The sequence below is a fragment of the Mesocricetus auratus genome, unplaced genomic scaffold (genome assembly GCF_017639785.1).
Source record: "Mesocricetus auratus isolate SY011 unplaced genomic scaffold, BCM_Maur_2.0 Super-Scaffold_100011, whole genome shotgun sequence".
NCBI lineage: Eukaryota > Metazoa > Chordata > Mammalia > Rodentia > Cricetidae > Mesocricetus > Mesocricetus auratus.
This window is the reverse complement of record NW_024429195.1, coordinates 80,449,944-80,472,267: the sequence shown is the minus strand read 5'-3', so window position 1 is coordinate 80,472,267 and position 22,324 is coordinate 80,449,944. Positions and strand designations below refer to the sequence as shown.

Here is a 22,324-nt window from a genome sequence, read left to right as displayed (position 1 = left end):
TGCTGAAGGCCTAGAGTCTACTACTAATCTTTTTTCTACTTGTGGAAGCATGGATGTTGGTTGCGGAAGTAGGCCCCATGTGTGCTGTACTCCGCTAGCCACATCACCAGGAAGTTTATCTTTGTAAAGGCTCAGATGAAGCCTTGTTGACAGGTAACATGTTTTAGGAAATAGTTTCAAGATGGAGGGAGCAAAAGTGAATCCGAGGATATGTCTTTGAAGGTAAGGGAGGCAGTTGTGTGGACTCTGAAGACACTATTTAGACTGCACCTCAACATTGTCTCCTTAGACATGAAAAAGGGATATTTTCCACCAACTCCCATCTCCCAGTGCTCAAGGGTTTTCTTCATGGATGTTAGCACCATTTCTCTTCCGGTTTTGTACACTTGTCACACTGTCTGGGGCAGAGACAATGATCTATAAGCAACTTAGCTACAGCAGCAATTCAGGGTTGTCAGGTAATGCCTGGGCAGATGTGGTACCATGTCAATGACTGGACCAAGAAGGAGCCTCTCAGCTTGGTTTTGTCCTAGGCTCAAACTTTGACAAGGGGCAGTGTAAGGGAGGAAGGATTTATTCTGACTTATAGTGTAAAAATGGATACACTCCATTGTGTCATTGTGTCAGGGAGGCATAGTGGCAGGAGCATGAGGCACCTGGTCACACTGTGCCTACAGTCAGGAAGCAGAGAGCAGATAAGGCAGGAAGTAGGGCTGGCATGTAAAATGTAAGGCCTGCCGTTGGAGAGCCACTTCCTCTAGTGGGGCTCTAATGTTCTACAGTCTCCCCACACCCAACAATGCCGTCAGCAAGCACCAAAGTGGGAGTCAGCATCAGATCCTCTCATGACTTAGAAAAGAATATATAATGTTTTCCTTCTGTGATCCTGGGAGAGGAACGGAGAACACCTAAGCTGGGTCTGGAAGGGTAAGTAGGAGCCATGCTGTAGTGACAGAGAAAGGATGTTGACAGAGACTGGGAGAGACAGAGAGGAGTGTGTCTTTTCTGAGCATGCCCACAAAGCCTTTACATTTCCATTAGGGGCTCCTGCCTCAGTCTGATGCTTCAGTTGTTAGTTTTCCCTTTTATCACAAGAAATAGAGAATGATTTTGTGGGGGATGTTTATCACAGTAAGGGTTTACTTAGAAAAGAGGAAATACATAGGAAGTCTCTCAACAGGAAGGGGCTTGGTAAACTGGGTTCCTGGCTCCCGACCTCTCCCCTGCTGCACTCCCTAACCTTCCCATCTGGGAATGCATGTACCTGGGAGCTGTGGGCAGCTTTTTCCCTTCAAAGAGATGCAGAATGTCTGGATACTGCTGCTTTCTGTCTTTTGTGACCACTCTCCACTCTGGCAGTAGTGCTTGTCTTATACCTTTTTTCCTTAGTTCCCTTCTTCCTGAAGACAGGGTGTTGAAGCCTGTGACCTCTTCAGCCTTTTTCTTTTGGCTGGCCTATGCTCTCCAGTTACTGGTGTGTGTGTGTGTGTGTGTGTGTGTGCGTGTGCGTGTGCGTGTGCGTGTGTGTGTGTGTGTGTGTGTGTGTGTGTGCATGTCTGTGTGGAGTTGGGTTGAGGGTTGGTTGGGAGAAGAAAGAGCTTCCTAGGACTTTGAACACGGCATATGGACAGCTTCTAATCCACTGAAACCACACCCTGGCCTCACCTTTCTGTGTGAGCCTGGTATCTATTGTGTGCCTAGTGTAGCCCAGGTTTTCAACCCTCTTTCTAGAAATACTGTGACACCAGCTTTATGAGAAGCATGCCATTCTTCTCTGTGAACATGGAAGCAGACTTTCAGTGCTAAGAAAGTTGCCCAACCTTCTTTAATTCCTCAGTGCTGTGGCTAAGATTCCATACTAGGTAGGCATTTAAAGCATACCCACCGAAGCAGATTAAACTGTCATTTGATTACACATGTACTATCTGTACAGCGAGCCTGGTGGTTTAGAACATAGTATAAAGTATAGACTTGAAGTCTACTTTTAACTCAAGAATGGACTGCAAACTTTGAATCCCCGAAGGGACTTGGGCTCAAAGCTAGACTTTTGCTTTCAGTAGCTGAATGATTCTGAGTAAATTAGTTAAATAATCCTCATATTATAAAGATGGGAGGATGTGTGGCTTGGCTTCTGCTAATTGAGTACACCTCCATGAGACACCGTCCAACACACAGATATGTGAGGGGCTGCAGAGGCAGCATGGTAGGAGGTCAGCATCCATCTTCTGGGTATGGTTGGGAAGCGTTGTCCACTTCTTCTAGAAGAGTTTGCTGTCTGACCCTACAGAAGATGGCTGCTAAGCATCATGGCATTGATGTTTCATTAGAAACCCAAGTGAAGGTTGGATACCCCGGCTGCTTGCAGCTCTTTGTCTTTTCAAAGGTTCTGGGAGTCACCTAGTGTCTTTTAGCAAACTCATCTTCTACTAAAGCTGGCCAGAGGGGAGTCTGCTGTTTGTAACCAAAGTTTCTGGTGGTGCAGCAGGCAGTAGACTGGACTGCCTAATGCATGACTTGGAGTCCATGTTAATATGGGTTCTGTTTTTTTTTTTAATTCAGTAATTTCTGTTGAATGTCCATGCCATTGCAGTACTTCTACTCTTTGATTATTATTGTTTTCCTTTTTGTTTTTTGATTTGTGATGGTTCTTAAAAAGGGAAAACAATAGAACTCTAACCATTTCACTTGAGTCTGTTGTTGCTGGGCCGGTGGGACAGGTGAGCTGCAAGAGTGTACTTGAGGATGCTGCTCCTGTTATGACAAGTAGAAATCAGAGAGGAGCAGAGAAGATGAGCACAGGGACGTCTTCAAGGACAGTGACTTATTTTCTCCTAATGGGCCTCACCTCTTTTTCTATCCAGCTGTGAGGTTAGTGCCCTCATGGTCCAGTCCCCTCTCGGGAGCTGCACTATCTGGGCACAAAGCTCTTAACACACAAGAAACCCTGCAAATACAAAGAAGCCATAACAGGCTCCTATGGTGTGTCACTCGTGTGGTGAAAGATCAAAATTCAAACTGGCAAAGTATGGGTTCATCTGAGTACATATTGCCTTTGCTCCATTGTGAAGTCAAAAACAAACAAACAAGCTAGAGCCATTGTAAGTCAAGCATTGTCCAAAGACAAGTTTGGATGTCTGTGTGCCCTCAAGTTGGCCCCTTACCATGTCATCAACCAGGTTGGATGGCAGTCCTGTGCTGTACAAGAGCTTCTGCTCTCAAGCGTATTGTCAGGGCCAGCCTAGCTAAGCCAACAAGAGTGTTTCCTTTTGTTGTTTATCTTCCTCTGCCAGAGCCCTGCTTTCCTCCAGACATCCAAGTCTGTTTATCAAGTGCTGTGTGAACTTGAATCTTTGTTCTACTGTCTGTGTTACTTGCCACTGAGTTTACCTCCTAAGCGGAGTGTGGCATTTGTGCTTTAGTCCTTTGAAAAGAAAGAAATTTTATAGAACCAAAAAGAAGTTTCTCTTTAATGCTATTTTTCTTAAAATATAAAATTAAAAACATAAGAGTGACTTTTTGAATGTTGGATAACCACAAATTGATTGCATTACACATTTAATCACGATGGTAAAGTGTTAAATAGCTCATTGACTTACAGATTTCTTGCATTTTCAGGACCTCTGTTATGCCTTTGGCAAAATGATTTTTTTTTTGTTTTTTTGTTTTACGAGACAGGGTTTCTCCGTATTGTTTTGGAGGCTGTCGGTCCAGCCCGGCCTCGAACTCACAGAGATCCGTCTGCCTCTGCCTCCCGAGTGCTGGGATTAAAGGCATGCGCCACCACCACATTTTTTTTAAGTAATTTTTGTGGACACAGAGATTCCCCTCCCTGCGGGAGTCTATGCACCCCAGTTTTCTGGTCTTCTTTTCAACCAACTGGACCAGGTAAACTGGGCCTGCCTTCCAGTGCCTAGGGGACTGCTTGGGGACTGCCACAGAGTTTCCCCTCCTGCTGGGACCCTACACACCCCAGTTTCCTGGTCTTCTTCTCCACCCACTGGTCCAGTGCCTGGAGACTGTACTGAGTCTCCCCTCCTGGTGGGGGCCTACGTACCCCAGATTCCCGGTCTTCTTCTCCACTCATGGGACCAGGACTAGGACCAGGAAGAGGAGAACTACCAGAGTATTGAACTTGGTTGCACCCACCGAAAGAGAACTCTGGTCCCCTAACCACCAGACCAATAAGGGGCTCTTTCTGCACCCACTAGAAGAAGGGATAGGAAAGAGAAAATACAGAACACATTCAGCAACAGTAAAACAAATATGACTCCCTCAGATTCTAGAGACTCCACACCAGCAAGACTCCAACATTCCAATGCAAATGAAGCAGAAGAGAATGACCTTAAAAACAACTTCATGAAAATGATAGAGGCCCTCAAAGAGGATATGTGAAAATCCCTTAAAGAAATGGAAGAAAAAACAAACCAAAAAAAAGCAAGAAATGGAAGAAAAGACAAAGCAAAAATTGCAAGAAACAATTCAAACAGTGCAAGGGTTGAAAACTAAAATAGAGGCAATAAAAACACAGTCTGAAGGAATGCTGGAAATAGAAAAGCTGGGCAAACAGTCAGGTACTACAGATGCAAGCATAACCAACAGAATACAAGAGATGGAAGAGAGAATCTTGGGTGCTAAAGATACACTAGGAGAAATAGATTCATCGACCAAAGAAAATCTTAAGTCCAACAAATCCCTAACACAAAAGATCCAGGAAATGTGGGACACCGTGAAAAGACCAAACCTAAGAATAATAGGTATAGAAGAAGGTGAAGAAAACTACCTAAAGAGGGGAGAAAATATATTCAACAAAATCATAGACTTCATCCCAGAGATACAGGGATGGTTCAACATACGAAAATCCATCAATGTAATCCACCATATAAACAAGCTGAGAAACAAAAGTCACGTGATCATCTCATTAGATGCAGAAAAGGCCTTTGACAAAATCCAACACCCCTTCATGATAAAGGTCTTGGAGAGATCCGGGATAACAGGAACATACCTAAACATAATAACAACAGCCAAAATCAAATTAAATGGACAGAAACTCAACGCGATTCCAGTAAAATCAGGAACAAGACAAGGATGTCCACTCTCTCCATACCTCTTCAATATTATACTTGAAGTTCTAGCTAGAGCAATAAGACAACAAAAGGAGATCAAAGGGATCCAAATTGGAAAGGAAGAGGTCAGACTTTTACTATTTGCAGATGATATGATAGTTTACATAAGTGATCCAAAAAACTCTACCAGGGAATTCCTACAGTTGATAAATACTTTCAGCAAAGTGGCAGAATACAAGATCAACTCAAGAAAATCAGTAACCCTAGTATACACAGACGATAAAAGGGCTTAGAAGGAAATCAGAGAAACATCACCATTTACAATTGCCATAAACAACATAAAATACCTTTGGGTAACGCTAACCAAACAAGTGAAAGATCTGTATAGCAAGAACTTTGAGTCTTTAAAGAAAGAAATTAAAGAAGACATCAGAAAATGGAAAGATCTCCCATGCTCTTGGATAGGTAGGATCAATGTAGTAAAAATGGCAATCCTGCCAAAAGCAATCTACAGATTCAATGCAATCCCCATTAAAATCCCAGCACAATTCTTCACAGACCTTGAAAGAACAATAATCAACTTTGTATGGGAAAACAAAAGACCCAGGATAGCCAAAACAACCTTATTCAACAAAGCAATATCTGGAGGCATCACCGTGCCCGACATCAAGCTCTATTATAGAGCTGTAGTCCTGAAATCAGCTTGGAATTGGCACAAAAATAGACAGGTAGACCACTGGAATAGAATTGAACACCCTGATATTAACCCATACATGTATGAACATCTGTTCTTCGACAAAGAAGCTAAAAATATACAATGGAAAAAAAAGAAAGCATCTTCAACAAATGGTGCTGGAATAACTGGATACTGGAAAGTACAAGAATGTGGATAGATCCATATCTATTGCCATGCACAAAACTTGAGTCCAAATGGATCAAAGACCTCAGCATCAATCCAGTCACACTGAACCCCTTAGAAGAGAAAGTGGGTGGTACCCTTGAATGAATTGGTACAGGAGATAGCTTCCTGAACATAACACCAGTAGCATAGACGGTGAGTTCAACAATTAATACATGGGACCTCCTGCAACTGAGAAGCTTCTGTAAGGCAAAGGACACAGTCAACAAGACAAAGAGGCAGCCCATAGAATGGGAAAAGATATAAAGTAACCCCACATCTGACAGAGGGCTGATCTCCAAAATTTACAAAGAACTTAAGAAGCGAGTCTCCAAAACACCAAAGGATCCAATTTAAAAGTGGGTTACAGAACTAAATAGAGAATTCTCAATAGAGGAGTTTAAAATGGCTGAGAGGCATTTGAGAAAGTACTCAACATCCCTAGACATCAGTTTATGCTGGAGAGGATGTGGAGAAAGGGGAACGCTCATACATTGCTGGTGTGCAAACTTGTACAGTCACTTTGAAAATCAGCATGGAGATTTCTCAGGAAAATGAGAATCAGTCTACCACAAGACCTAGCAATTCCACTCTTAGGCATATATCCAAAAGATGCACATTCATACAACAAGAATGTATGTTCCACTATGTTTCTAGCAGCATTATATGTAATACTTGATCCTGGAAGCAACCTAGATGCCCCTCAACTGAAAAGTGGATAGAGAAAATGTGGTACATTTACACAATGGAGTAATATTCAGCAGAAAAAAAAAACAATGGAATCCTGAAATTTGCGGGCAAATGAAAGAAACTATCCTGAGTGAGGTAACCCAGTCACAAAAAGACAAACATGGTATGTACTCACTCATACATGGATTTTAGACATGGATCAGGGGAGTGTCAGCCTACAATCCCAGAGTCAGTGAGTCTGGGAAGCAGACAGGTCCCCAAGAGATATGCATGGTACCCCAGAGAAGAGGAATGAGGCAAGATCTCCTGAGCAGATTGGGAACATCGGAGGAGGGGAGAGGGAACCAGGAAAAAGAGAGGGGGATAAGAGGAGGGGAGGAGAAGGCATGGGGGAGCAGGAAGTTTGAGTCGAGATAAGAATAGAGGAGAGCAGGATGAGAGATACCATAATAGATGGAGTCATTATAGGTTTGAGGAGAGAGGTGACATTAGTGAGATTTCTAGAGATCTACCAGGATAACACCAACTGGTAAACTAAACAATAGTGGAGAAACTACATTAATGCCTCTCCCTGATGATAAGGTTGATGAATACCCTATATGCCATCCTAGAACCTTCATCTAGTGACTGATGGAAGCACAAACAGATACCTATAGTGAAACACTGAACTGAACTCCTGGAAGCCAGTGACAGAAATGGAGGAGTGATGAGCAAAGGCGTCAAGACCAGGCTGGTGAAACCCACAAAGACAGCTGGCTGGACAAGGGGGAGCTCTTGAACCCCAGACTGATGGCTGAGAGGCCAACAGGGGACTGATCCAGACTCCATGAATGTAGTGTCAGTGAGGAGGCATCAGAAATCTCTGGGGCCTTGGGTAGTAGATCAGTGTTTACCATGATGTAGGAATGAACTTTGGGAGCCCATTCCACATGAAAGGATGCTCTCTCAGCCTGAACATACAGTGAAGGGCCTGGACCAAATGACAGTCTCTGGAGATCCCCCCAAAGAGACCCTCACCCTCCCTGGGGAATGATGCAGGAATTGGGAGGAGGCTGGGGGAGGGCTGGTAGAGGGACAAGGGAGGAGGGGTGGGAGAGGGAGCTGGGACTGACATGTGAAGCATGCATGTTTCTAAGACATAATTTATTTTAATAAAAAAAAGTTTCCGCACACTCTGAATTCCTCATTGCCAAGTTTGAAAACATCATGTTTGTAGTTCATGGCTATTTTTTGAATCATCATAAGGAGCAGTCAAAGGCCTTGATTTGCACTTCACTGATGAGGGGCCAGAGCACTGAAGGATTTAGTGTTTCCAGCTCAGATTCAAGTCCAGTGTGCTGGAATGGAATACAAAGCACAGCTCTGCATCCATTATCGCTTAATTATACAGCCAGTTGGGTTTCAAAGGACTTTGCCTCCCTAATGCCCAGTCTACACCAGGTACTTTGGGTTTTCTGGAATGACACTTTTCATATATATGTTTAAATTTAAGCTTTCCTGTGGCAGACTCAGACACATTGTCCCACACACTATTTCCTAATGATCTGCTTTGCTTTGAGAACATGAGCTCACTAAGAGTTGTTCTTAAATGTGTAACAGCAAGCATAACATTTGCTTTTACAAATGCCAGCTGAAGAGAAAGATGGCCAAACTCGGTGTGTTTTCTTGGTTTCATATGGACTGTGTTTGAGAGTCACTAACAGAAAATCTGAGAACAATGGCTTTCCTGAGTTCAGACTAGAGCCTTTTAGTCTCAGCACTGTTGGCATTTGAATTAGATAATTCTTTGTTGTGTGTGTGCGGTGGAGAGTGAAGTGGGGTCTGTCCAAAGCATTGCAGAATGCTAAGCAGCATCTCTGGCCTCCACACACTAGATGGCAGTGTCATGCCCACTCTGCCTGTCAGGACAACAGAAAACCTCTCTAGACACTGCCAAGTAGCTTTTGGGTGGTGGAGGTAAAGGCAGTCCCTAGTGGATTTGTCTAGAACTATGAGAAACCAAAATTGATTTGTAAACGATGGTATTAGATCCCTTCTCTACAGGTGTAGTTTGTCAGCGCTCAGCACTTCATTTTTAAGTAGACTTATGGCAAGCTACTTGAATTTAGAAGGTTTTATTCTGTTGCCACCAAAAACAATGAGTAGAGTTTTCCCTAGGAAAATGCCTTCCAGAATCTATCCATGCTCTCTCTGCCTTGACACCCCACAGATGATTGAGTGATCAATCCTTTCAGTGAAGAAGCAAAGTCAAATTTCATTCCTAGTTCTCCCAAAGCACCAAGGGAGCCCACCCAATTCAGTAGATGCTAAGTTTCCTGTAAACCTGTGTGACCCTATGAGATCTGACCTCCTGCCAACTTAGCCTTGTCTCCTTATCCTGTCTTGACCCACGCTGCCCTCTGCACTCCCACTCGGGCCTCTCCATTCAAGAAAGCCTATACCAGGGGGGGCATGACATCTCTTCCATGCAGCAGAATACATGTGTTCCGGTTTTCTCTGCTAGCACGTGAGTGTCACGAGGTGGACACTGCCCCTCGCTTATGATGATGTCTCAGAAGATTAGAATACTACCTTGTCCAGAATGCATTTGTTACTCATTAAGTATTCACTGAAGAATTGTGTATTTTGTCAATAAATGGGTTTTGGTTCTCAGTCTTAGTTTTCTTCTTAGAGTCCTCTGGGTCCAGAGGTGAGCTATAATCCATCTTCATAGAAAGATCATATCCCTAAATCTCATGGTGAAATATTTGTTTTGTTTTGGTTGAAGGGGAGGCTAATAATCATGGGCCTAGCTTGCTTAATCTGATTTTCATTGTAAGAAACAAATAATCTCAGATAACTGGAATTTTGTTCATAAAACTGAAATCCAGGGGCACATTGGTCAGGCATGGCTTCACCCACCTTCCCTTCCTCCCCCTCTTCCCTTCCTCAATTCTTCCCTTTTCCCTCTCTGTCTTCCTCTGCCTCTCTTCCTGTTGTTTTCCATATGGTGATAAGAAAAGCCAAATAAAACTTTACACTTCAGTTATTGGGGCTCATGAAAGCAACCTGACTTCACGTGGTCTATCTAAGGTCACAGATTGTCTTCTGAACCAGTCACAATGTCATGTCACATGTCCCATATCATGCGTCTCAGTACCCAGAGCACTGACATGTCCAGCGTGCGTTTATTATTCATTAAATATTCACTGGAGGATTGCATGTTCTGTCAATAAACACAGGGAAAATTGGAACCCACGAAAGTAGAGGGTCTCCCTTAAAAATGTCAACAGATCCTCACCCAAAGGTGGGGGGAATCAATGATGGGCAGATGAGGTAGTGGTGGCCACTAACTGATGATAGACCACTTCACCCCCAGTCCAGCCTTCACACCCTTATAAATCGCCAAGGTTTCACTGAAGGGCATGTGGCATGGTCCATTCTCCCTGAACTTAAAAGAAAACAAAGCCTCATGGGAAATGGAGAGAGAGAGAGAGAGAGAGAGAGAGAGAGAGAGAGAGAGAGAGAGAGAGAGAGAGAGAGAGAGAGAGAGGAATTTGTGTACTATAGGAAGCACTTGTGGGCTCAGGGCTCAGTGAGGAGAGGGATCTTTACCTGTCGGATATGAGGTTGGGGTTTGAGTCTGATAAAAAGTTCTCTTTATTGCTGCACTCGAGGAGTGGCAGCTGGGTGATACCTATGCCTGAAAAGCTAAGGGACACCTCCAAGAGGCTGCAGGAGTCCTATCCACCACAGCCACTTGTTAACTTGTATTCAGATAGAATAATTAAGTCCAAATTCTTCTCTTTTCTAGGTGGCAGTGATGCCATATGTGAGAGTTAATCTTCAGCTGTGGACTTGACTGATCTGGAATCAGCCAAGAAACTGCTATTCATGACTAGATGTCTGTGAGGAAGCATTTCCGGGAAGAACAGATCGAGAGGAGGAGACATCCTCCACCAAGGCGACAGGCTCTTCCAGCAGCAGGCCAGCTATAGAGAAGTCCCAGGAAATAGTAGTGTTTGTTTTGCCTTCCTTCTTGCTGGTGAGTGTGTCTACACTGTAGCTGTTGTTACTCCTGCTGCTGACACCAGAATCCAGCTTCCTTGGCTTTCCAACGGGGACTGAATATCAGTGACTCTATAAGAGCCTTCATGTCCTTCAGGGCCAGACTAGGACTGTAGAGGCAGCCAGCTTTGGAGACTGGACTGTGTATCTCGTGGGCACTAGCCTCTTTAGTGTGCAAGAGACTATTGTTGGACAACACATTCTCTATGGAATAATAAGCCAGGTACCAAACCTCTCAAATATCCGGAATCTCTCTCTCTCTCTCTCTCTCTCTCTCTCTCTCTCTCTCTCTCTCTCTCTCTCTCTCTCTCTCTCTCTCTCTCTCTCTCTCTCTCTCTCTCTCTCTCTCTCTCCACTCTCCCTCTCTCTTATCTATCTATCTATCTATCTATCTATCTATCTATCTATCTATCTCCTATTAGTTATGTTCCTCTAGGGAACCCTGGTTGTTGTATCTTTCTTTGGACCACTAAACAGCTCCCAAGTAATGTCACAGAGCTTCTTATGAATGCTTAGCCTTAGCTTAAGCTTGTCCCACTAGCTCTTTTAACTTAACTTAACCCATTTCTATTCCTCTATGTTTTACCTCGGGGCTTTTTACCTTTCATTCTGTGCGTCCCACTTTCCTGCTTCCCCCACATCTGTCTATCTGGCCCCTGACATCTCCTTTTTCTTTCTTCTTTGACCTAAATTCCTCCTCTTGCTTGAAGGCCCACTATATCTCTTCCATTGCTAGTTGTCATTCAGCTTTTATTAGATCAATAAGGTGCCTTAGGTAGGCAAGGTACAGCAGCAGCCCATCTTTACATAAACACATACTCCATATAGTTAAACAAACGTAGCACATTATTGCCTGGGTTCAAGATTCACTAGATTCAGTAAAGGTTAACTGAAGTTTATTGGGGAGGATGCACTTACCCAAGAAGTGGGTGACCACCGCAAGTTCCAGCTCCAAGAATCCACCCAGGCTGTCTTCTGTGATCGGACTAGAAGCAAGAGAGTGCACTGGGGCCTGGTGCTACAGATCTAGTCCTACCTTCTATCATGTCCAAATGGGCATGGGCAGTGCTACAGGTGTGCTACAGGTCTCACTACAGCCCATCTTTACATAAACACATATTCCATAACACAAACAAATGTAACACATCTTTACATAGTTAAACAAAGGTAACACATTTTTGCATTCCTCAACAAACCCTGATTCTATATGTTTGAAAGTATTATGCATATCAAAGAGAATGCTTGCTTCTCAGAATTCTACTTTGTGAGTCACAATTAAAAGTTTTGGTTAAGTAGAATTTTCTTTATATTTTGAGCTTTGTATACCTTTTCATGGGTATTTATTTTGTCAAGGCCACAGATATTTTGATATCTCACATTTTTCTTGCATATTAATGATACATTAGTGGGCATTTGATGGGAGGTTCAGTGAAAATGATACATCCTTAGGACTTCATTTGGGCAATATCAAATTAATAAAAAATAAGCAAAATTAATCTGACCCATGGCGTATTTAAAAATTAGAGAACATAAATTGTATTTGATGACAGATTTTAGTTAGAGAAGATGAACAAGGTCAATAACAAACTTTATGGCAAGGAACAAAAGCTCTGTTAGAAAAATGGAAGAAAACAGAAAATTTGAAGTAGTTTAATCATTTCAATGCAAAGAGTTGATTTGGAAAGAGATCAATTTCTTCTTCATTTTTGGAAAGCTGAACTCTAGAAAGTGGATTTGAGCTATTAAATTAAAGAACTTTGTGGCAGGGAGTGTATAGCTCAGTGGTTTTCCAGTCTGTGTATGGCAAAGCCACCAAGCAAGCAAACAGCATGACAAGCCTACCTTTGTTTCTTCAACAGCTGCCAGACCCTGGGATGAGGTCTCCTAAAAGACACAGTTCTTTTCAGCACAAAGATCTCCAAAAAGGAGGTGGGTTTGAAATGTGCGTGAGGGGTGGGGCAGAGTTCAGTCTAGAGCTCTGGTGTAATACTGAATATCTACTTTCTTTTGATATTATTCCGTAGATAAATACCCCATAATTGGCCAACTCAAAAGAATTCTACACAGTAAGAGTTGTGAACAAAACTTAACTATCCCTTCCCCAATATCTTCCCTCTGTCTGTCTGAGTTCCAGGCAGTGGCCTCCAGTCCCAGAGGTAGTGAGGCCCAGTGATGTAGCCTAGGCACCTAAGGTATCTGGTTACTGTGGAGAAGTTGTGTCCTGAGGGTCACCATGTCTACACCAAGGCTGGTAGCTAACCCTGTAATTTCAGCACTTGGAAGGTAGAAGTAGGAGGATGCCTGAGAACTTGAGACAGCCTGGGTTACAAAGTGAGACCGTGTCTCAAGAAAACTGGAAATTGCAACACAGAGCAATGTTTGTATTGGTTGTCTTTACCCCCCAAAATTTGCAACTTCAGGGTCCTGGTTTAGCAGGGATGCCATGTCAACATGGTAGCTGAATTGTATTGCCCTGTTAACATTGAAATCTGTTTCCTATGGTTGGCACCTGGTCTTAATAGTCACCCATTTCAGTGAACCACATTCTGGGTTGGAGCCGTGGCAAGGAGCCCTGTGGTGCCTTTATTGTCTGGAGTCATCTTGACATTCATAACATTGCTTTGATATGGCATATTAGCTTACTTAAGTGTTTCTGGGAGAAACAGCCCTGAGTCATCCATGTTTCATTTTGCCTTGTCTTGTTTTTGAGATAGTATGTTGATCCATAGCCTAGGCTGAACTCAGAGATTCTTCTGCCCATCTTTCTAAATGCTGGGATTATAGTTGTGAGGCACCATGCCAATTTTCAGCCCGAGGAGTACTTTTAACCCTTAGAAACAAAACACATTTATTCTATATACAACTGTGTCCCATCGTGTCCTCTCCCTTCCCAGTAGGGATGACCTACAAACAAAAACTTAGCTAGCTGGGGGCAGTAGGCTTATGTATGGGTAATCCCCAAACTGGGGCAGTTCAGACAGGAGGATCCTGGTGAGTTCCAGACCAGTCTACATGACGCAGTGAGTTTAATGCTGCACTACACTGGGCTACTGAGTTTGAGGCCGCTATCAGTTACCAAACAGTGACACCCTGTCTCAGAAACCCAACTACTGCTACTTGTTCAAATTCAAAATCTAAATAAAAAACAAACTAAAGCAAGTCCTGGCTTTGGGTCGCTGTGCAGGGAACAGATATTTCTCTGGTCAGATGCGTAGACTCCCCAGACAGATGTGAACCGCCTTTGTGGGAACAGCTAAATCCTTGGCTAGTTGGGATAGACTTTCTTGAAAGTTTCTAAACCAGAGATAAGACTGGCTGGAAGGCAAAGGGAAGTGGGCTGTTTTTCCAACTACAGCGTTGCTCTGCCCCCTGCTGTTGGCTACAGTGCCATCATCCTTTGAACATGGAATTCAAGAGAGAGGTCTGCATTGACTGGGACTTTAGGAGATTTTTTTTTTTCATAACTCCTAGAACTACCCCCTTCGTGGAAAACCAAATCTGTCAAAAGATCTGCAGGTGACGCTCATATTCTTAAGCTGAGGCCTGTCCAGGCCTTGGTGCTGGGTGGTAGAGCAGACTATCTGAGGAGAGATGTGGTCACTGTCGGTGACTTTGGTGGCAGGGGCGGGGCAGGGTCTACTCGCAATGCTGGCCCCATTGTGGTTGCCCGGAGACTGAGAGGCTCTCGGAACCGCGCCCGGAGATGCCCACAAGAGTTGGGTAGTGTGGAGCCAGCTCGCTTGGAGGAGGCTGTGGCAAGCACGGGATAGGGCCTCTGCAGTTTCAGGGAGACAGGTAGAAGAGGAAGTCGTGGGTCTGGTTTGGACATGGAGGAGGTGGGTTGCTCCGAGAGGGACCCTGTGTTTTTGGCTTCTGTAGACTCCAGCCACCTCGGCTAGGGAAGCCTCACGGGAGGGGCCGTGGGGCAGCGAGCAGCGGAGTCCGATCGTCTCCGGTGGTCGTCATCCCCCCTCCATCCCGCTTGACCAGTCCCAGGGTAGAGGCCACAGAACTGCGCCCCGCCCCCGCCTCTGCCCTTGCTGCCCGTACCCACACCAAGATGCACACGCTCCTTAATCTCCCCCGCCCCCGGTTGCCCGGGCGACGGCCCAGACGAGCAGGTGATGCATTGACAGCGAGCAGATGGTCCCCCGTGGAGGCGAGCGCGGCCCACAATGCACCCAGCGCCTCGATCCCACTGCGCCGCCCCCGCCCTGTGGCTCGCGCTGCCCGCATGCTAATAGGGGTCGGGGAGGGGCCTGGGACGGAGCCGGGCGCTCTGGACACGCCCCCTGCTTTTTGCAGTCACTTCACCTCATTTTTTTTTTCTCTCCAAATCTCTGCTTCTGAAGAGTTTCCCTATCTCACATCCAGCACGCTTCATCTCTCTTCCAACTCTCTCCAAATGGATCAAGGCTGGTACCCGCCCCCCCACCCCTTTGCGTTCCTCTCCTTCTGTAGTTGCAGAAACCACATTTACTCCCTGCTGGCATTTCATGGTTGATCTGGGAAGACTAGAGGAATGGGTTTACCACAGCCTAGCCTTGATCCCTGCTTCTAGAACTGGCATTGGAATGGCAAAGTGTGTAAAGACACCCGTCCCGCCCCGCCCCGCCCCCACCCCCTTTCCCCAATGCTTGGGGCCTTTCAGGCTGCTCCTTCGCTGGACTTTCTTTTCTGGAAGTTCAAAAATAAATCACTCTCTGGTGACTACCGTGCTGTCCCTCCTGGGAAGCCCTCCCATTCACGCCCCCTCCTCCCATTCATTTGGCACACACACCCCCTTCTGTATCCTATTCACCGCTGTGTGGCAAATTGAGGCTATCTTATAGTAAGGGCATGAAAACCGCTAGGCAGTATTCACAATTTTAATACTTACTTCATAGCTGTCACATAAATTCATTGCCAGGCTTACTCTATAATGGCCACGAAATAACCTTGGGGGGTGTCGGACGATGGTACCGTAGCATCTTGCTTTGATTTGCAGGTGCCTCCCCCTCCCCCTTTGAACCATTCCTACAGTAGCTGCAGATAGCTCTCTTTTTCTTTAACTGTCGCACAGAGTGCTTTAAAAAAGCCATCCTTCTCCTTTTCATTTTACAGTAGATAAAAAATGCCAAGTCCCAATAAAGGCTTTTAAAAAAGCAATGGAAAAAGAAAGAGACTGGTGAATAAAGTTGGTACAATACGGGGTCACAGAGCTGTCGAAACTAATGTCATAGTGCGGCTGTTGGGCGGGTGTACAGAAAACTTCTTGTTTCTTGATTTTTATGGAGATTTGGTGTATGGCACGAATCACTCCCTGAACAGGTTTACAACAAGTGGGAAAGAAAGAACTCACAATAAACTCCCCTCTGATGGTCTGTCTGCCCACAAACACCTGTGATTTACAAAGGGGCGTTTTTTGGAGGACAAAGAGAGGCCAGAGGGCCAGGCTATTGTTGGGAAATGGATGCTTCATGTACTCCAGGCTGTATGAGAGAGTTGTTTTATTTTAAAACATGCCCTCGATCCTTGCTATGCAAACTTACAACCAGAAAAAAGCGATTCTGCTAAGCGTTCTTAATGACTTCTTCAAATGCCTCTTACTCATGTGTTTTTGCTAAGTTCTTAAATGAGTGGAATTCACTAGAATTCGAAGACAGTCAATTTATGCAAATCTCATAAACAGGAAAGTTAGTAGTCATTACCTAACACATAGAAATAAGTGGCTAGAATGTTCACTTAAAGGATGTATACTATTGCATTTACTTGAAAATTATGAGATTGTGTTTCTTTCCCCTGGAATGGTAATACTTTTATGTTTGTCTTCTTTGTCTCGCGCTTTTCTTTTTGCTGTTTCTGAGACAAGGTCTCTCTGTATAGCCCTGCTTGTTCTACTTGCCATGTAGAACAGGCTGGTCTTGATCTCACAGAGATTCCTCTGCCTCTACCTCCTGAGTGATGGAATTAAATGTGTGCATCACCATACCTGGCTGCTTAATTTCCCTTAATTTTTTGATTTAGGTATATTATTTGAAGATATTTTCTTGCTTCTCATATTTTCACTTTTCCTCTGTTCTTTGTCATTTACTTCCCAATAATTAGAAAGAAGGGAAAACATATAAAACCACAAGGTAATAGTTTTAAACTGGGCAGATTCTCTGTGTAGGATAGCTAAAGGAGGCCAGAGTCAACTGTGACCCGAAGCCAGCAGAGAAGCAGGGGAACAAACAACCATGTGACCAGCATAGGAGCTGCAAGGGTCTCAAGTCACTGTCAGAGGCTTCGAGTCTGGGGCATTGTGGGGTGGGGAACAATTCTGATACAAAACTTAGAAGATTGTGCTAGGGACAGATCCTGGTCCCACTGCCAGGGGTCCCACAAACAGACCAGGCTACAAAATTGTCACCCACATGCAGAGGGCCTGGTTTGTCCCATGCAGGCTCCCCAGCTGTCCATGAGCTCCTACAAGTTTGGGTCAACTGTGTCTGTGGGTTTCCCCATCATAACCTCTCCAAATGCCTTGCTCAGCCTTCATGGGGAGGGACGGGGCTTGGTCCTGCCTCAATTGAATGTGCCAGGCTTTGTTGACTCCCCATGGGATGCCTTACTGTTTTTTTCGGAGTGGATACGGTGGGTTGGAAGGAGTGGAGGGGAGGAGGGGAGAGAGGGGGAGCTCTGGTTGGTATGTAAAATGAATAAAATAAAGAAAGAAATGCTGAGAGGAGGAGAAATAATCTTCCCAGGGAAGAGCACACCAATAGGTTAGCCAATACCAAATGGCTAACCCTGAATACATATATACTGGTAACATTACATAGACTGAGCAGGTTATATTTACATGTTTAGGGTTTGGAGGGAGGAAAGGTGAAATTGATGTAATTATATTATAATCTCAAAAACAAAAATTAAAAAAATACACATAAAAAAGAAGACCTTTTGTGGGTCATGGGGAAGGAAGGGTTTTTATTCTAAAGTAAACAGCTGGTAAGGATTTGGGGGATTTTCATGTTCAGACTTACCACTTTAAGATAATCACTTATTGCTATGTGGAGTATTTTCTTAGTTTGCTGTGTGACACTGCAACAGAACAGCACAGATAGGAATGAATGGAAACTTATTTGGCTGTAGTTCTGATGGCTGATTTCAAGAACCTGGTGGTACTTGGCATTGTGTTGTCTTATACCATGGAGGAAGGTAGATGGGTAAGAGTTGGCTAAAACAAGCAAGAGAGAGAGAGAGAGAGAGAGAGAGAGAGACAGACAGACAGACAGACACACAGAGACAGAGAGAGAGACAGAGACACACACAGAGATAGATAGAGAGATAGAGAGAGAGAGACAGAGAGAGAACTAACCAGGGTCTCAGGGTCTCAGGTCTCAAATCTTTTTATAATGGGCACTGACCAATTCATCATGAGATGAGAACAGAGCCTTATGGATTGAATAGCAGAACTAGACGTGCAATGTCTGCTTAGAGAACTGTTGGAAGGCCACCTTAGATAAAGCATATATGACGTCTTGGATTAAACTGTGTTGATAGAAGTGAAGAGATTGGATGGCTTTGGATCTGTTTTAGAGGAAACTGATGAGACCTGATGAATGAAAATATGTGGGTGGGCTGCAGAGATCCAGAGGCAGCAAGGATAACCTCTTGGGGTTGAACATCTCAATGGGTGGTGCACACATTATGGAGAAGGTAGGTGTGAACCAGAGTGTGAACCAGCATGAACCAGACTTCAGTTTCAATGTGTTGTTTGAGCTCTTGTTGAAGGGCCCAATGCAGACGGTGGGTGTAGGGTCAAACAGCTGATTTCTTGGGTGGGGGCAGTCATTCTGTAGCTTTCTGGAGACCTGTGACTTAATGTGGCATAAAGATTTCCCAGGCCAGTAAGATTTCCCACTTTTGCAGAAACATTGATTCAACCTGATGGTTTATCCAGAGGAAGACTTGAGAAGTCAGGGACTAGGAAAGGAACTATTAGGGTCACAATGAATGGAAAAGGTGAACATGTGGCAGAGAGGAAGAGAGGATGACAGAGAACAAAGAAGAAACCGTGCCCGGGGATAGAGGTATTTGGGGGGAAATAGTTGTAATGACATGCAACTGAAGTAGTGTAGCTGCTTTCCACCATGTTGAAGTTTTGAGATTGAGAGACAACATACAAATGAGTGGCAAATCTATTTAAGCACACACACACACACACATACACACACACACACATACACACACACATACACACACACACACACACACACACACACACACACACCTAAGAATGGGAAGGGGTCTCCAATAAGCTAAAGATCATTGTTTAGAATTCAGTAAATTCTTTCTTCTTTTCTTTCTCTCCCTCCTACCCATCTCTCTACTCTATACAGACCAGACTAAGCTTGCCTCAGCCTCCTAGGTGCAGGAATTAGAAGGGTATGCCATCACACCTTCCTTTTTCTCCAGACTCCTGCATTATAGACTAAGGGTGTAGTTCGTTACTTTGTGTATCAGTAGCTGTATTGATGTACACAAATGACTCAGTACAGATCCTTAGAAAAGATGAATTGGAGATTGAGGTTTCTGTTTTAACTCAGAATTGGTTTCCTAATATTGGTGATCAAAACTGTACAGGAGCTGGGGTAGGCGGAAGAGTGGCTGGCAGAGGTAACTACTGCATCCACAGAGTCTGGTTGTCATGGAGAAGCAAGGTGTGATGCCAGGGTGTGAGAGTCTGGGCCCAGGGAAGTAAAGGTGGAAAGAGAGACTGTTGCTATTTTCTCTCTTTTAAACATATTTATTTTTATTTTCTGTGTATGAATGTTTTGTCTTTATGCATGTATGTGCACCGCATTCGTGAAGCACCTGCAGAGGGCAGGAGAGGGTGTTGGATCCCCTGGAGCTGGAGTTACAGATGGTTGTGAACTGCTGTGTGGGTGCTGGGAATCCAGCCCAGGTCCTCTGAAAGAGCAGCCAGTGCTCTCTTAACTACTGGTCCAGCTCTCTAATCCCCTCACCGCCCTTTCTTTAAAGGTCCTGGTAAATTTAGCTTAATAGCAGGCTTTCTGCTGTCTTACCAGTTATCTACTGAAAAGAAGCAAACATATGCTCTTAAAAAAGATATTTATTTATTTATTTATAAGTGGCTGAGAAGCATCAAAGACAACCTCTTGGTGCTGAACAGCTCAGTGGGTGAGTTTCTCTGTATAACAGTTCTGGTTGTCCTGAAACTCAGTCTGTAGACCAGGCTGGCCTCAAACTCACAGAGATCCACCAGCCTCTGCTTCCTGAGTGCTGAGATTAAAGGCACACATCACCACACTGGGCTAAGATTTGTTTATTTTTTATGTTTTGTGGGTATTTTTCCTGCACGTATTCTTGTGTAGCATATGTGTTCAGTGCTGATGGAGGCAGAACAGGGTATTGGACCACCTGGAGCTGGAGGTATAGGAGGTGGTTGTGGCCACGTGGATACAGGGATTTGCACCTGGGTTCTCTGAAGAGCAGCTGTGTTAACTGCTGAACCAGCTTTACAGCCCTAGTATTTCTTTCAAATTTCTTTCCGGGGAGCACAGCTGAAGCCAGGGTACCTGTCATTGCAGGGAAGCAGAATGCAGGAACTAATCTTTTCTTGCTCTAGTGTGTAAAAGAGCTTTCCAGTGTAAGAAATTGCTATGTAAAACTTCATGGCAAAATACAATAAAAAACCTCAGCAAAATATATTAATGGAAAGGGTAACTACAATTAACTTAAGAAGAGATGGAAGACCTGTTAGAACTACAGTGATGGCAAAGATGAAAAAAATGCCTTGGAATAATTAACTCCAAAGGGGCTTTGATTTCTGATAATCTTACATACACATGTGTTCTTTTGGGCCAAGGATGCAGCTTAGTGGGAGATCACTTGCCTAGCATGCATAAGTACACAATCCACAGTGCTGCAAAAACAGACCACACAAGTGAATTCTTTTAATGTTTTAAACAAACATAAGTTAGTTACAGAAATTATTATGGAATATAAAAGCTGATAAAATTTTCCCAATTCGTATGGTATTTTAACTGGGAAAGGAATAATCAGACAAAGACAGCACAAGCTCTTTTACAAATAAATATATATGTTACTGCTTTGAAAACTTCATGAATGCCTTAAATTAATGAGTGTACATAGGATACATTAAGAGGGCCTTGTTTAATGATAGTTAGCATTAAGGGTTCCATAAATACATCACAGTAGTAGGATAAAAAAGTAGATCATTCAAGAATTCTATTAAATACTAAACGTGAGACATGTCCTAGTTAAATTTTGTTAGCTTGGCACAAGTTAGAGTTATCTGAGAAGGGGACCACAATCTTATGAAGAAAATGCCTCTGTAAGATTGGCCTGTAGGCCTGAGAGGTGAAAAATGAAAGAAATCATTCCCTCTGCAGGCTGCTTCTAGTCAGTGTTTTGTAAAGCAATAAAAACCCCAGCTAAGGCACAAACGTACAATAGCTCCTTTAAAAATTTCATTGCCAGCTTGCGAGTTTGTGCACTATGTGCGTGCAGTGCCCACAGCGGCCAGAGAGGGCGTCAGAATTACAGATGGCTGTAGTCGCCATGTGGGTGGGACCTGGGAAGTGAACCTGGGTCCTCAGCTAGAACAAGAGCTCTTAACCAATGAGCACCTCTCCACTTCACATAGTAACTCTTTTTAGAACTTATTTTTGATTTCTTGAGGAAGGGTCTCTCTGTGAATCCTTGGCTGTCCTGAAACTTGCTCTGTAGATCAGGCTGGCCTCAAACTCAGAGATCTGCCTACCTCTGGACTCCAGGCCTGTGCCACCATTCTGGGCTTTTTTTTTTTAACTTTATTTATTTTACAAGTTGTTCTTTATAAAAGTTTAAAGTATATTGAAAATGATTCTTTGGCAGTTTTATACATCAATATAACACATTTTAGTCATTCTTACTCCTGTTACGTCTCCTATCATCCCCCCGGTGAGGAAATAAAGTATCCATTTTATTGATATTCATTGTCATATTTAACAACAACAAAAACTAGGGGACTCATAAACTAGAAAGACAAAATAAGACGATGTTACTGTTGGTTAGGATCGTTCTGAAAGTTGCAAGCAATTCAATCAGATATGAGCAGATAAATATGGTAGAACCAGTTGAAAGGAAGTTCACTAATTGCAAATAACACTTTTCACTAAGTAAATCTGGGAAAAATATCCAAGATGAGACTTAGAATGTTAAAGTTCAAAAATAAAAAAATAAGTAAATTTTCAGGAAATGCACCCTACAGAAATGCAGCCTGAGAGTAATGGAATTTAGAAATATGTCTTTGGAATTTGGCATCTATCCTTCCCTCCATTCAAAAGCAGAGAGCCTGGACCTTTTGTTCTGTGAAGAGAAACAGATAGCTGCAGGATGCCTCTTTTGTTGTTAGCATTAAAACTTGAAGTTAGCATACAAAGTAGTGGGTTTCGTGGTTAAGGTGCATTCCAGCCACGTGGTGGGGCACGCCTTTAATCCCAGGACTCAGGAGGCAGAGGCAGGTGGATCTCTGTGAGTTTGAGGCCAGCCTGGTCTACACATTGAGTTATAGTCCAGTCAAGACTCTATAGCAAGACCATGTCTCCCCCCAAAAAAACAAACAAAACAAAACACT

General features: G+C 43.8%; 1 protein-coding gene across 2 annotated transcripts in view; it reads left to right on the top strand.

Moving 5' to 3' along the window:
• The first annotated feature begins 14,392 nt into the window (after nucleotides 1-14,392).
• CUNH12orf42 (chromosome unknown C12orf42 homolog) overlaps nucleotides 14,393-22,324 on the top strand; it is a 144,930-nt gene continuing 136,998 nt past the window's right edge. Inside the window, exon 1 of one of the 2 annotated variants that reach the window (XM_040755133.1) lies at nucleotides 14,393-14,534. The gene's annotated coding sequence lies outside the window, so the exon portion shown is untranslated. The remainder of the gene's footprint in view (nucleotides 14,535-22,324) is intronic. The other variant, XM_040755134.1, reaches the window with a different exon arrangement.